This window comes from Dasypus novemcinctus, chromosome 21, assembly GCF_030445035.2.
Source record: "Dasypus novemcinctus isolate mDasNov1 chromosome 21, mDasNov1.1.hap2, whole genome shotgun sequence".
In the NCBI taxonomy this organism is placed as follows: domain Eukaryota; kingdom Metazoa; phylum Chordata; class Mammalia; order Cingulata; family Dasypodidae; genus Dasypus; species Dasypus novemcinctus.
In genome coordinates this window covers 15,495,542-15,507,010 of record NC_080693.1, presented here as the reverse complement: position 1 = coordinate 15,507,010, position 11,469 = coordinate 15,495,542, and the positions used below count along the sequence as shown (strand labels likewise).

At 59.1% G+C, this 11,469-nt stretch overlaps 1 long non-coding RNA gene across 1 annotated transcript; it reads left to right on the top strand.

Moving 5' to 3' along the window:
- The first annotated feature begins 1,175 nt into the window (after positions 1 to 1,175).
- LOC111764002 (uncharacterized) lies at positions 1,176 to 9,794 on the top strand. The gene is made up of 3 exons (XR_009182298.1): positions 1,176 to 1,550; positions 4,706 to 5,044; positions 6,189 to 9,794. It is a non-coding gene; the product is annotated as an uncharacterized lncRNA (long non-coding RNA).
- Positions 9,795 to 11,469: the final 1,675 nt, after the last annotated feature.

Below are 11,469 nucleotides of genomic sequence, written 5' to 3'. Positions count from 1 at the left end.
GTCTCCCCTCACGCCCCCTCAGCCACCCCGACCCCCTCACCCCGGGCAAAGTAGGCACCCCCAAATCCACACACCCTCCGCCTTGCTGCCCCCCAGCTCTGGACCTGCCTTGGAGGAAGAGGGTCCAGAGAAGAGTGTCTGAGCCCGTATCCCAGCTGCGTCGGCATTGACCCCGGCGACCGCCCCCTTGGCTCCTGTGTGTGTGTTTTAACCTCTCAAGGCTTCTTGTCTTAAAACAAAACCCGAAGTTCCACAAAACCTGATCCGTGGCCTTTACAGCTCTTCTGTCTCCTTCGCTCTCCGTGGCCTCCCCCAGGACGCTGTCGCCAGCCCCTCCCTTCCTCCTGTCCCCTGTCCGCCCCGTCCTGCCCTGCCTTCCCCCCCGCCGAGGTCGAGGCTCTCCCTGCCAGCCCCTGGCCCCGGCGGCTCCCGGCATGTCTCCTGACCGCCCGGCAGCCCCGCCTTCCTCCACCCACTTCTTCGCGGAGGCCTGCTTAGGGCCTCTTCCCGGCCCGGGTCCCACTGTGCTCCGCAGGCTTGCCCGCTCCCACCCACTCACCGCCGATGCGTCCGTCCTCAGCCACCGCTCAGCCTGGAGCCTGGGTGCCCTCCCTCCCCGGCGTCACCCCAGAGGGCCCCCAGGAACCTCAGACTCGACTGTCCAAGCCGGCCTGGACCCCCAGGCAGCTCAACGGTGCTCCTCGGCTCTGCCCCCCTCCCCGCGCCCCCCTGGCCTGGCCTCCTAGTTGGGTCACACCAGGCGACCGAGCACCCACTGAGCAGGGTGGGCCCTGTCCAGTGCGCCCACCCAGCAGCCCTCTGGGCACAGATCACGCCCCCATTTTGTAGATGGGAGACTGAGGGTGGGAGGGGTCAGCAGCTTGTCCAAGGCCACCAAGCTAGGGAGTGGCAGGGCCAGGACCCCCAGCCAGTCCCCCCTGGCCGCCTGGCTTTGGCTGTGGGCACTGAGCTCACAGAGCCCTGTCCCCTAGAGCAGGGGCTGCAAACCTTTTTGGGTCCACAGACCCCTCTGCCAGTCAGGTGAAAACCACAGGCCCCTTACTAAGTCCACACTGTGCTGTGTTTATCATTTAATAAACCAGCACCACATGTCCCCACAAGAATAATGTTTCTGTCATTTTAAAAAAATATTTATTTTATTTATTTCTCTCCCCTTTCCCCCTTGTTTGCTCTCTGTGTCCATTCTCTGTGTGTTCTTCTGTGTCTGCTTGCATTCTTGTCTTGCAGCACCAGGAAACTGTGTTGCTTTTTTTGTTGCGTCATCTTGCTGCATCAGCTCTCTGTGTGGGCGGCGCCACTCCTGGGCAGGCTGCACTTTCTTTCGTGCTGGGCGGCTCTCCTTATGGGGCGCATTCCTTGCGCGTGGGGCTCCCCTACGCGGGGACACCCCCGCGTGGCACGGCACTCCTTGCGCGCATCAGCTCTGCGCATGGGCCAGCTGCACACGGGTCAAGGAGGCCTGGGGTTTTAACCCTGGACCCTCCATATGGTAGGTGGACGCTCTATCAGTTGAGCCACAACCACTTCAGGTGAGAATAATGTTTTTTTGAATTTCAGTTCAAGCCCACTGGACTCCTGCTTAAGAACCCCGCCCTAGAATGAATGAAATGCCTTCTAGGAGGTGGCAGTGTATGGCCTGGACCGGATCGATTACACCGTCAAGAAACGCCTGGAGGGAGTGGGCCACAGGCGCCCCCAGACCCAGGAGGCCGGGCCCCAAGCCCACTCAGAGCCCCTGGGCCTGGCGCTCATAACCAACGCCTGGAACTCCCCTTCAGCCTCCCCATCCAGCCCCCGGCGGGCCCCGTCGCCCCGGGTCCCGAGCGCAGCGCCAGCCAGGGGGCCAAGCAGACGGGGTGGGCGGCGTGTGCGCACGTGCGTGGGCTGCAGCGTCCGTGCAGCGGGCGCCCAGGCGGGCCGCGGGCCCCACGTGCGCGCCCCCGTGGGCTGTGTGCGCTCCGGCGGGGCACGCGTGTGTCCCGTGTGCGCGTGTCCAGTCTGCGGGGGCGCAGAGATGAAGGAGATGTGGCACCCGGCAGTCGGGGGGCACCGAGGGCGAGGCCGGGCGGCCAGGGTTTGGCCGCGCCCCCGGGGGCTCTGCAGGGAACACGGTGGCCCTCGAGCCCTCAGGGCCGAGCGAGGACGCGTGAGCCCGCCGGCCACCACCAGGCCTCGGTACCTCCGCCGCGTCTCCGGGTCTTTGCGGGCTTGGGGATGCGTGGGTTCTTGCAGCCGGGGGCCACACCACAGCCCGTGTAGCTATCCTCCCGCCGTGGGGCCAGCGGAGCGACACTGCCCCCCCAGGCGTGCAGGGGCGAGGAGGGCCTGTGCTCTCTTCTGACCCTTTCCTGGCTCCTTGCATGCAAAGATTTGTAACCCGTGATCGACGGGGTGTCCCGAGACCACGGCAGTGCTCTAGGAGGGGTTCGACCACGTGCTGCACACGGGGAGCTCGGGCATCGGAAATTTGCCCTAACAGTGCCCTTGACGCCCCTGACGCTGGGGTTGGAGGGCAAGAGCCCCTGGGAAGTGGACGAGGACGGTGACGTGGGCAGCCCCGCCCTGAGTGGCCCCGATGTCCTCCTGCCCTCGTGGAGCGCAGTGGGGTGGGGGTACCGCGCTCACTGGGGGTCCGTGAAGGCCCGAGTTCTAGTTAGGCGTGCCCGGAGATAGGGCTCCAAGCTTTGGAGGGGGTGGGCAAGGCTTGTGGAGGGGGCCAGCCACCCAAAGGCTGCAGGAAAAGCAAGTTAGGGGCATTCGAGGCCCGTCTGGCGCCCAGTTTGCAGGAGAGCCAGAGGAGCTCAGCCCGGCTCGCCCCGACGCAGGCTACGCTGAAGCTCTGCCCCAGCCTGGGGCGCTGGAAGCAGCGCCCGTCCCTCTAAAGCTTCAGCAGCCTCATCTGTGACCCGCGGAAGGAAGAAGTGGAGGCCCCCGAGCTGGCTGGGTGGGCAGGCGACCGCAGCTGACGGTGGCTCGTTTCCGGCCTCCGCCCGGACCGTCCTCACGGGCGAGGACCCCAGTCCCTGACGACCAGGAGCTCTTGGGGTCCTGCTGTGCGCGCTGCCTGGACGAGGCAGGAGGCCTGGCCTCTGCCTGTGCTCCACAGCGGGCAGGTGTGCCTTGGGCCCTCCCACCGGCCCGGGACTCACATCTCAACTGGGTCCAAGGGTCCGCCGCCCGGGGCTCCAGTCCCAGTGTCACCACTTGCTGGCCGTGTGGCCTGGGACAGGCAGGGGACCTTTCCGAGCTGCCTTCTCCTCCTTCCTAGAGTCAGGGCGATGGGGATTGGCAGGGCCCGGGCCCCACAGGGCGCACGCGGTCCCGGGGCTCACCTGCTAGTCTTACCTGGCTGGGGGCCAGGCCACACCCCATGGTGACGAGGGCCAGCGTCACGCCCTCGGCAGGGGGCCAGGCCGGGGCTGGGTCGGCCCCGCAGGTGGTTAGGGTGGTGGGGCACCCCCAGCAGTGGGGTGACGGCGACACCGCCAGCAGTGGGGTGACGGCCAGCCGCGCCACCGGCCGCATTACTGCGCACTGTTCTTGGCAGTGGCAGCAGTGAGTCCTGGGCGCAGCAGGGTCCCTACCAGCACTCCATGTCCAGGGGTCCTGGGGCAGCCCCCCAGGCCAGGCGCACTCTGCGTGGAGGGGTGGGGCAGGGCGGCCCGCAGCCTCTCCGCCCACTCGGCTCTCCTGCTGAGTCTCGGCCTCCTCTAAAAACGCCCCCCCTCCGTCCAAGCCCCAGGGGGTCCCCCAAGACCACCTTGGGCTCCAGGCCCATTGCACGGAGCCGCCGGGGGGCGCCCGGGCCGGGGAGCCCACGGCTGCTCAGTCCGCACCGGGGTTGGACTCCTGGGCCCTCTCTCTGCTGTCCCCAGGACGGATCCCCTGGGGGACCCAGGGGCTCAGGGAAGGGGTACGTCGGGGCATGGGACCGTGGTCTGGAGGGCCTCGAGACCACCCCCGCGCCTGCTCCTCCCCGCAGTCCAGGGCCGCCAGGTCCCGACGCGGCAAGAGCCAGCGGGCCAGTTACCCCCAGCCAAGGGGGAGGTGGGCGCGGGGCTGTCGGGGAGACCGGGCGACAGGCGCTCCTCCTTGCCCACCACCCCCTCTCTGCCGCACGCCCTCCCCCTCCCCCCCTGCTGTGAAGGCTGGAAGTCCTGCCTCCAGAGTCTGTGGTGTTCTGGTGGCGTCCTCCTCCTGAACCCTCCTCCTGTCCCCTCCTCCGGCTTCTCCTGCGTCTGAGGATTCCAGGCATACTGGACGGAGGCCGCCCTGGTTCAGCTCGGCTTCATGGAAAGAGGACCTTTGCAGACCCTCTTTACAAATGACCCGCACCTGCAAGGCCAGGAGTTAGCACTTGAGCACCTCTGCGGGGTGGGCATTCCATCCCCAATACCAAGCCTGAGCCCTCCGCGCTTCGGTCAGGCAGGGGTTGGGCCAGGGCTGGGCCTGGGGGTCTCACCTTGGGGGACAGGGAGACGGAGAGGGAAGCCTGAAGCAAGGTAGCAGCCCCAGAGCAGGAGCCCGGGATCAGCCCACGTGGGCTGGCAGGTGAGTGGGGACAGCTGTCCTGCTCAGGCAATCAGCCCCAAGCCCGCCCAGCAGCAGGCAGCAATGACTTTGGCTGGCAAATCTTTCTGACAATGTGCCGATACCCACAGCAGATTTTGTCTCTGTTTTCCAGGCCTTCCATATCAAAGCAGCACAACTGGGTAGCTTAAAACTTGAGAGATTTATTATCTCCCTGGTCGGGAGGCCAAAATCAAGGTGTCAGCTGAGCTACGCGCCCTCTGAAGTCTGCAGGCAAGACTCTCCCCTGCCTCTCTCCCGGCTTGGGGCGGGGCCAGTGTTCCTTGATGTTCTTCAGTTTCTCAATCTGTGCTCCTCCATCTCCCCCTGGCCTTCGTGACACAGCTCTGTGTCCAGTGTCTTCCTTTTATAAAGACGCCGGTCATTTGGATGAAGGCCCAACCTAATCCAGCCTGGCCTCAACTAATCACATCTTCAAAGACTCTGTTTCCAAGTAAGGGCTCGTTCTGAACCACTGGAGAGTAGGACTTCCACTTATATTTTGGGGTGGATGCAAAATTCAACCTCTGGCGTATTTCGTTTCAGATTTTAGGGCCCCCATCACCACTCCCTATCTGTGCTCCTCACCCCTGTTCCCGTCTTTGCTCCCCCAAAAGGCCACCCCCCATCTGGCCCAGAGCCACCCCCAACCCAGCCTCCTTCTGGTTTCACTCCCCTAATCTCGCTCACTCTCTGCTTTCGTCTCCCCTCTGAACTGGTTCATTCCCATTCTCTAGCATCTCACTTCTTCAAGCAAAAGCGAAAGCTGTTACCTGTGCCTCCTTCTGGACGAGAAGTTCTTAACCTTTTTTGTTCCACGGACCCCTTACTAAGTCCACGCTATATACTGTGTATTTTTTAAAAAATTCTCCCCCTCCCATTGTTTTCTCTGTGTCCATTCGCTGAGTGTTCTTCTGTGTTTGTTGTATTCTCATTAGGCGGCTCCAGGAACCCATCCTGGGACCTTCCTGAGTGGGAGAGAGGTGATCGTTCTCTTGCACTACCTCAGCTCCCTAGTTCCTTGTGTCTCTTATAGTCTCTTCTCTGCGTCTCTTTTTGTTGCGTCATCTTGCTGCATCAGCTCTCCGTGTGGGGGGCGCCACTCCCGGGTGGGGCTGCACTACTGCATGGGGCAGCTCTCCTTGTGTGCAGCAGCACTCTGCGTGGGCCAGCTCACCACACAGGCCAGGAGGCCCTGGGTATCGAACCCTGGACCTCCCATATGGTATCTTGAGCCACATCCACTTCTCATGTGTATTTTTTAGTAAATGTATTACAACTGCACCAACACGGCCCCACGAGAATGTTTTTTTGAATTTTAATTCAAGCTCACGAACCCCCAGAAATCTTCCGGGGTCTATGGACCCCTGGTGAAGAACCCCCACTCTCGTGAGAGGAAGGGCATGGGCAGAGGCAGGGAGCAAGCTGCTCTGTGTGGCTGGAGATGTTCGCCCCGTGCATGTATTACTTAGTCGGCAGATATCCAAATTTTTAAACAGTAAGAAAACCCTAATCTCCTAAGCCACAGCCCCCTTTGGTGACTACCCCATTTCTCTACTCCCCCTCACACGGGCTTCCCGATGATTGTCTCTTTTCAGATGCAGCCTCTTCACTTCCCACGTCTTCCTCCGGCTGCTTCTCTCCACAGAATCGGCTCTGTCACCGTCATCAGCAGCCTCTGTCACCGTCGTCAGCAGCCTCTGTCACCATCGTCAGCAGCCTCTGTCACCGTCATCAGCAGCCTCTGTTCAGGCATGTCTGAGACACTCATTTCTGTTCTCAGCTTCCTCAGCTTCCCAGCAGCAGCCTAACCCTGGCTGACCACTCCCTCCTTCAAACACCCTCTTTCTTCTCCGTGTTCCTGGGACCCCTTCCCCCCACTCTTCTTCAGCTCTCCTCCCACCTCACCAGCTGCCCCTCTCAAACTGAAGTCCCTGAGCAATTTGGGACTTTAGTTTTTAAGTTCCTAGTTGACATACGAACTGAGATTTTTAATGGGAACTGAATGTTACCATGTCCAGAACAGAACTCTTGATTTCCCCTCCAGGTGGCTCTCCTCCCCCATGTGGCATCACCTTCCACAGAACTGCCCAAGTCCAAACCCAGGGGGCATCTTTGACTCCCCGCTTTCCACCGCCAGGACCTCAGCAAGCCGTCTGAGGACCACCCTCACCTCTAGCTAAAACGGGTTCAACGTCCTGGATGCCGTCACTCCCAGCACACCCAGAGCCTCCCAGTGGACTCCATTCTTTGACATTTGCTCCCCTACAAATTAGTCATTCTCCGCTGAGCACCCAGATTCTAGTCCTCAAACAAAAGTCAGTTCTGGTGGCTTTCTAGTGCCCTTAGAGCAAATCCTCCTGTCCAGAAGGGGGCCGGCCGGGCCCCGCCTTGCTCTCTGACCTCAGCCTGTCCTGCAGACTCCCTCATTTAACACAGTCCACAGGCGTGGAAGCTTTCCCTTCCCTGGGGCTCGGGACCCTGTGAGAGCTGGAAGCTGGGTGGACCCCAAAGCTCGCGTCCTTGGAGCTGATCCACTCCTGTGCATGTACACCTATTGTCGGTGGGAACTTTTGATTCAATTTCTTAGTTAAGGGCCTTTGATTAGATTGCATGACCTAAGGTGGGTCTTAATCTTCTTACTGGAGTCCCTTATAAACAGAGGAATAAAAAAGACAAGGCAGAAAAATGTTGCAGAGACCGAGAGAAGTCTCCAGAGGTGGACATCAGCGAACCCCAGAGAGAGAAAAGCCACAGACGGAGCAGCCCGAAGCTGAAAGCAACGAGGCCTGGAGGACAGGGGAGGGACAAAGGGATGCCACCACGTGCCTGCCACCCACAGCTGCAGCTCGGCGAGAAAGCGCCGCTGAGGATGCTTTGACTTGACGCTTTCATGGCCTCAGGACTGTAAGCTTCTAAACGAAAAGAATTCCCACTGTAAAAGCCAATCCATATACGGGCTGTTACTCCCAGCAGCTTTTAGCAAACTGAAACAGACCCTCTTTTCCAGGCTTCTCAGGGAGAGCCTCACTCGGCGCTGGGCGGTAGATTTGTTCTTAGTCCTGTCAGCTTCCCTGTGGGTGTGAGCTCGTGTAAACAGGGCCTTCTGAAGCTGCTGTTATAAAGTGTGGCCCAAGGAGTGAGGGTATCATAAATCATATTACTGGAGGCGTTATAAAGAGAAGAAACTGAAAGCCAGAGCAGGAGCCAGAAGCTGTGAATCAGCAGAAACTGAAAGAGCTGGCACAAGGGAGAGAGATGGCCTCATGATGGAAGGGAGCCCCGAGCCTTGTGGCAAGCGAGCAACAGAATGCTACTGACCTTGGGGAGCAAGCATAGCCTTGAGGACACCTCCAAAACCGTCAGACAATAGATTCCCTTTAAGTGTGATACTTGTCACAGCAGCAGGGCAGACTGAGGCACACCGCATCCCAAGCCCCTTCCCCATTCCCTCCCTATCCACTCATCCTGCTTCCTTTCCTTCAGAACACTTTATATAATCTGTCCTTATCTTGTTTATCTGTTCATTGCCTATCTTGTCCCATGCCCCTTTGTCCATTGTATTCATGCTTTAGAGGCTAGAACAGTGATTAGCTGTTAGTAGATGCTCAATAAATATTTGTTAAGTACACAAATCAATGGCCGCATTTAAGTGGCCTCGTTGGTGTTTGGCTGCTTAGAATCCACCCCCATGCCATCATCCCATCTGAAACGACTTGCTCTTGCATCCTGCTGAACCAGCAATAGTACTGTCCCCGAAAGAAGAAATAGGGGGAGACCCAACTGGGACAGTCCCAAACTACCCTACAACTGGGCCAGTGGAGATTCCAAATAAAGAGGAACTGAATGCTAGGGTGAACAGTCCGAAAGCATTTATTAGGGGAACTTCCAGATAGCTACGGGTAGTTCTCAGCCGACAGCGAGACTGGCAAGAAGTTCCCTGGAATTTATCCACACCTACGACAACCGCTCTACAGATTATGTGTGTTGGAAGGCCGAATGCCAGAGGCTTGAGGGCACGTTTTGGGAAAACATCTTGGTACATGCTTTTTTCTCAAAACAAGATGTGCTCAGGGCAGGCAGCATTCCAGGTTAAAGCAGCCAAAGCTCGGTGTGCTTCCAGGGAGTTACAGGGCAGGATGACGGGAGGGCCCTGCGGTGAAGTCGGCCCTCGTTCGGGTAGGAGACGCTGTATGTGTCACACACCTGTGATTTTAGGAGACTGTGAGCTCTATACGAGCCAACGGTGGGATAAACAGCCCAGAAGTCTTAAACTACATTAACAACAAAGACCACACCTTGGCTTTTCTTGTTCCCCAAGAGGAAATCCATCATCTCAGATTACAGAAAGTTTGGAGGGAGGACAGAGCCTGCCTTGGACTCCAGTGTCCAGCTCTGTGGCTGTCTCGGCTCTGCATCCCCTGTGGGTCAGGATTGCCCTCAGGCTGAGTGCAGGATGGGCTCTACTCTGACTCTCCTGCTCTCCCAGACTCTTCTTGGAGTCACCTGGTATCTCAGTCTGCCAGAGCTGCTATGACAAATACCACACAATGAGTTGGCTTAATCAACTGAAACGTGTTGTCTCACGGTTTGGGAGGCCTGAAATCCAACATCAAGGTCTTGACAAGCCATGCTTCCTCCAAGAGTCCATAGTGGTCATGTGTCCATGATCTTACCTGCCAACTGAGGACAGCCCTTGTGGCAGGAAGATGGTACCCAGGTCCCAGATTTCACTCGAGTGCATCTAAAGGACCAAGCTTAATTTTCACCTAGAACCTGGACTGCAAGGGAGTCTGGGAAGTATCATCTTTTGCTTCCCAGTCACTGCAGCACGGAAAGCTGCTCATGGGAGGTGGGAATGGATACTGAGAGCCAGTTGTCCAACTGGTGGCCTTGGGGCAGACTGCTCAACCCCGCAGAGCCCCTTTCTCTAGCTGGTGACAGTGTCCATCTTACCTCCTGGGATTATTGGAGGTTGGTTGAGATAAGGCATGTAAAGCACTTAGCACGGAGTCTCCTCAAGAGCTAATGAATATTAGCTATTGTTAGTTCCTTTGTTTAACCCTTTAGCCGCCCAGCGTGAAAAGAAAGAGCAGCCTGCCCAGGAATGGCGCCGCCCACACTTCCCGCGCCGCTGACGACAACAGAAGCGGACAAAGAAACAAGACGCAGCAAACAGACACCAAGAACAGACAACTGGGGAGGGGGGGAAATTAAATAAATAAATAAATCTTTAAAAAAAAAAAAAAGGTTCCAGGTGCTTTTTGTTGTGTAGCTAGAGTTGAGAACTGGGCTAACCCACAGTCACCCCCAGGGGCTGGCAAAGACCCCCCCCCCCCCCCGGAGCATTTTGCTGCAGGGTGGCCCCAATTAAGAGTCCTTTCGGCCAAAGGTGAAGGGAATTGGGGAGGGGCCATTGAGCTCAAGCATTCTTTCTTAAATTCCCGTCGCTGGTCTCAACCACCTCTCCTAGGCCTGTCCCGTCTGGCTGGGGCCTCCAGAGTTGCCCCCCACCTGTGCTCTCCCTCCAGTCCCTCCAGTCCCTGATGCTGCTTGGTCGTCGTCCCCCCCCCCGCACCTAACTTGGCCCGCCTCGCCCTGGGGAGAATTTGGGGCCCCCGGCTCTCACAGGGGTCAGGGGGCAGCTGCTCGTGCTGCTGGGGGCAGCCCTGGGGCCAGCAGGGGAGGCAAAGGGGGCTCTCGGGACCATCCGGGGGCAGGGGCTGGGGGCTCCAGGGCCAAGCCGCAGGGGGGGTGCTCCCCTGGCACTGCCGTGGCAGGCAGGCGTGGGGCGGGGACCCAACAGGCTCTCTGAGGCCACAGAAGGCTGAGCTGGCACCCCCGCCCCCTGGCACGTGACCCACCCGAGGGGCGCACACGGGAAGCTGGAACCCCGGCCCCAGGCATGCCGTGCGCAGGGCAGGAGTAAAATCTTCTTCACTTAAAAACAAGAGTCGGGAAACTGACTTTGGCCCAGTGGTTAGGGCGTCCGTCTACCACATGGGAGGTCCGCGGTTCAAGCCCCGGGCCTCCTTGACTCATGTGGAGCTGCCCATGTGCAGTGCTGATGCGCGCAAGGAGTGCCCTGCCACGCAGGGGTGTCCCCCGCGTAGGGGAGCCCCACGCGCAAGGAGTGCACCCATAAGGAAAGCCGCCCAGCGCGAGGAGGGAGCAGCCTGCCGAGGAATGGCGCCGCCCGCACTTCCCGTGCCGCTGACGACAACAGAAGCGGACAAAAGAAACAAGACGCAGCAAATAGACACCAAGAACAGACAACCAGGGGAGGGGAGGGGAATTAAATAAATGAAAATAAATCTTTAAAAAAAAAAAAAAAAAACAAGAGTCATTCAGACGTGCCTCCTGCACAGGGGGCCTGGGTGAGCGCCTGCGCCACGGGAGAGGACGGGCCCCGGAACTACGCCCCGCGCCCCGGCCACAGGCCCTGGGCCTCCTCGAGCAGAGGAGGTGGGTGAGAAGACGGTGAGGATGGAAACCACGGGTCTGTGCTGTGCCGTGTGAAATCCCAAACTAGAGGGGGTGCCGAGGGGAGCACACCCCACAGCGGCAGCGAGGGGCAACCGGTCCGGCGCCTGAGAGGCAGGGTCTCGGGACTCCTGCGCTCGTTTGCTCGCTCTTTGTTTTTTTCCAGCAGCCTTTCCATTTCCGGTCCCCGTGTGGCCGGGCTATTCCTTGGCCCCTCTGTGACTGTCCATGAGACGACCTATTTATCCTTCCAGTAAACCTCACATTTCGGTGATGGCTGCTGACATCTGTGTTCAGGCTTCCTGGGTTCCTCTCTTCCCACAACTCATTTCTCTCTGGGCTCAGCGCCTCTGGTTTCTCCACAAGGTCAGCTGTAGACTAGCAGGTAAATGGCTC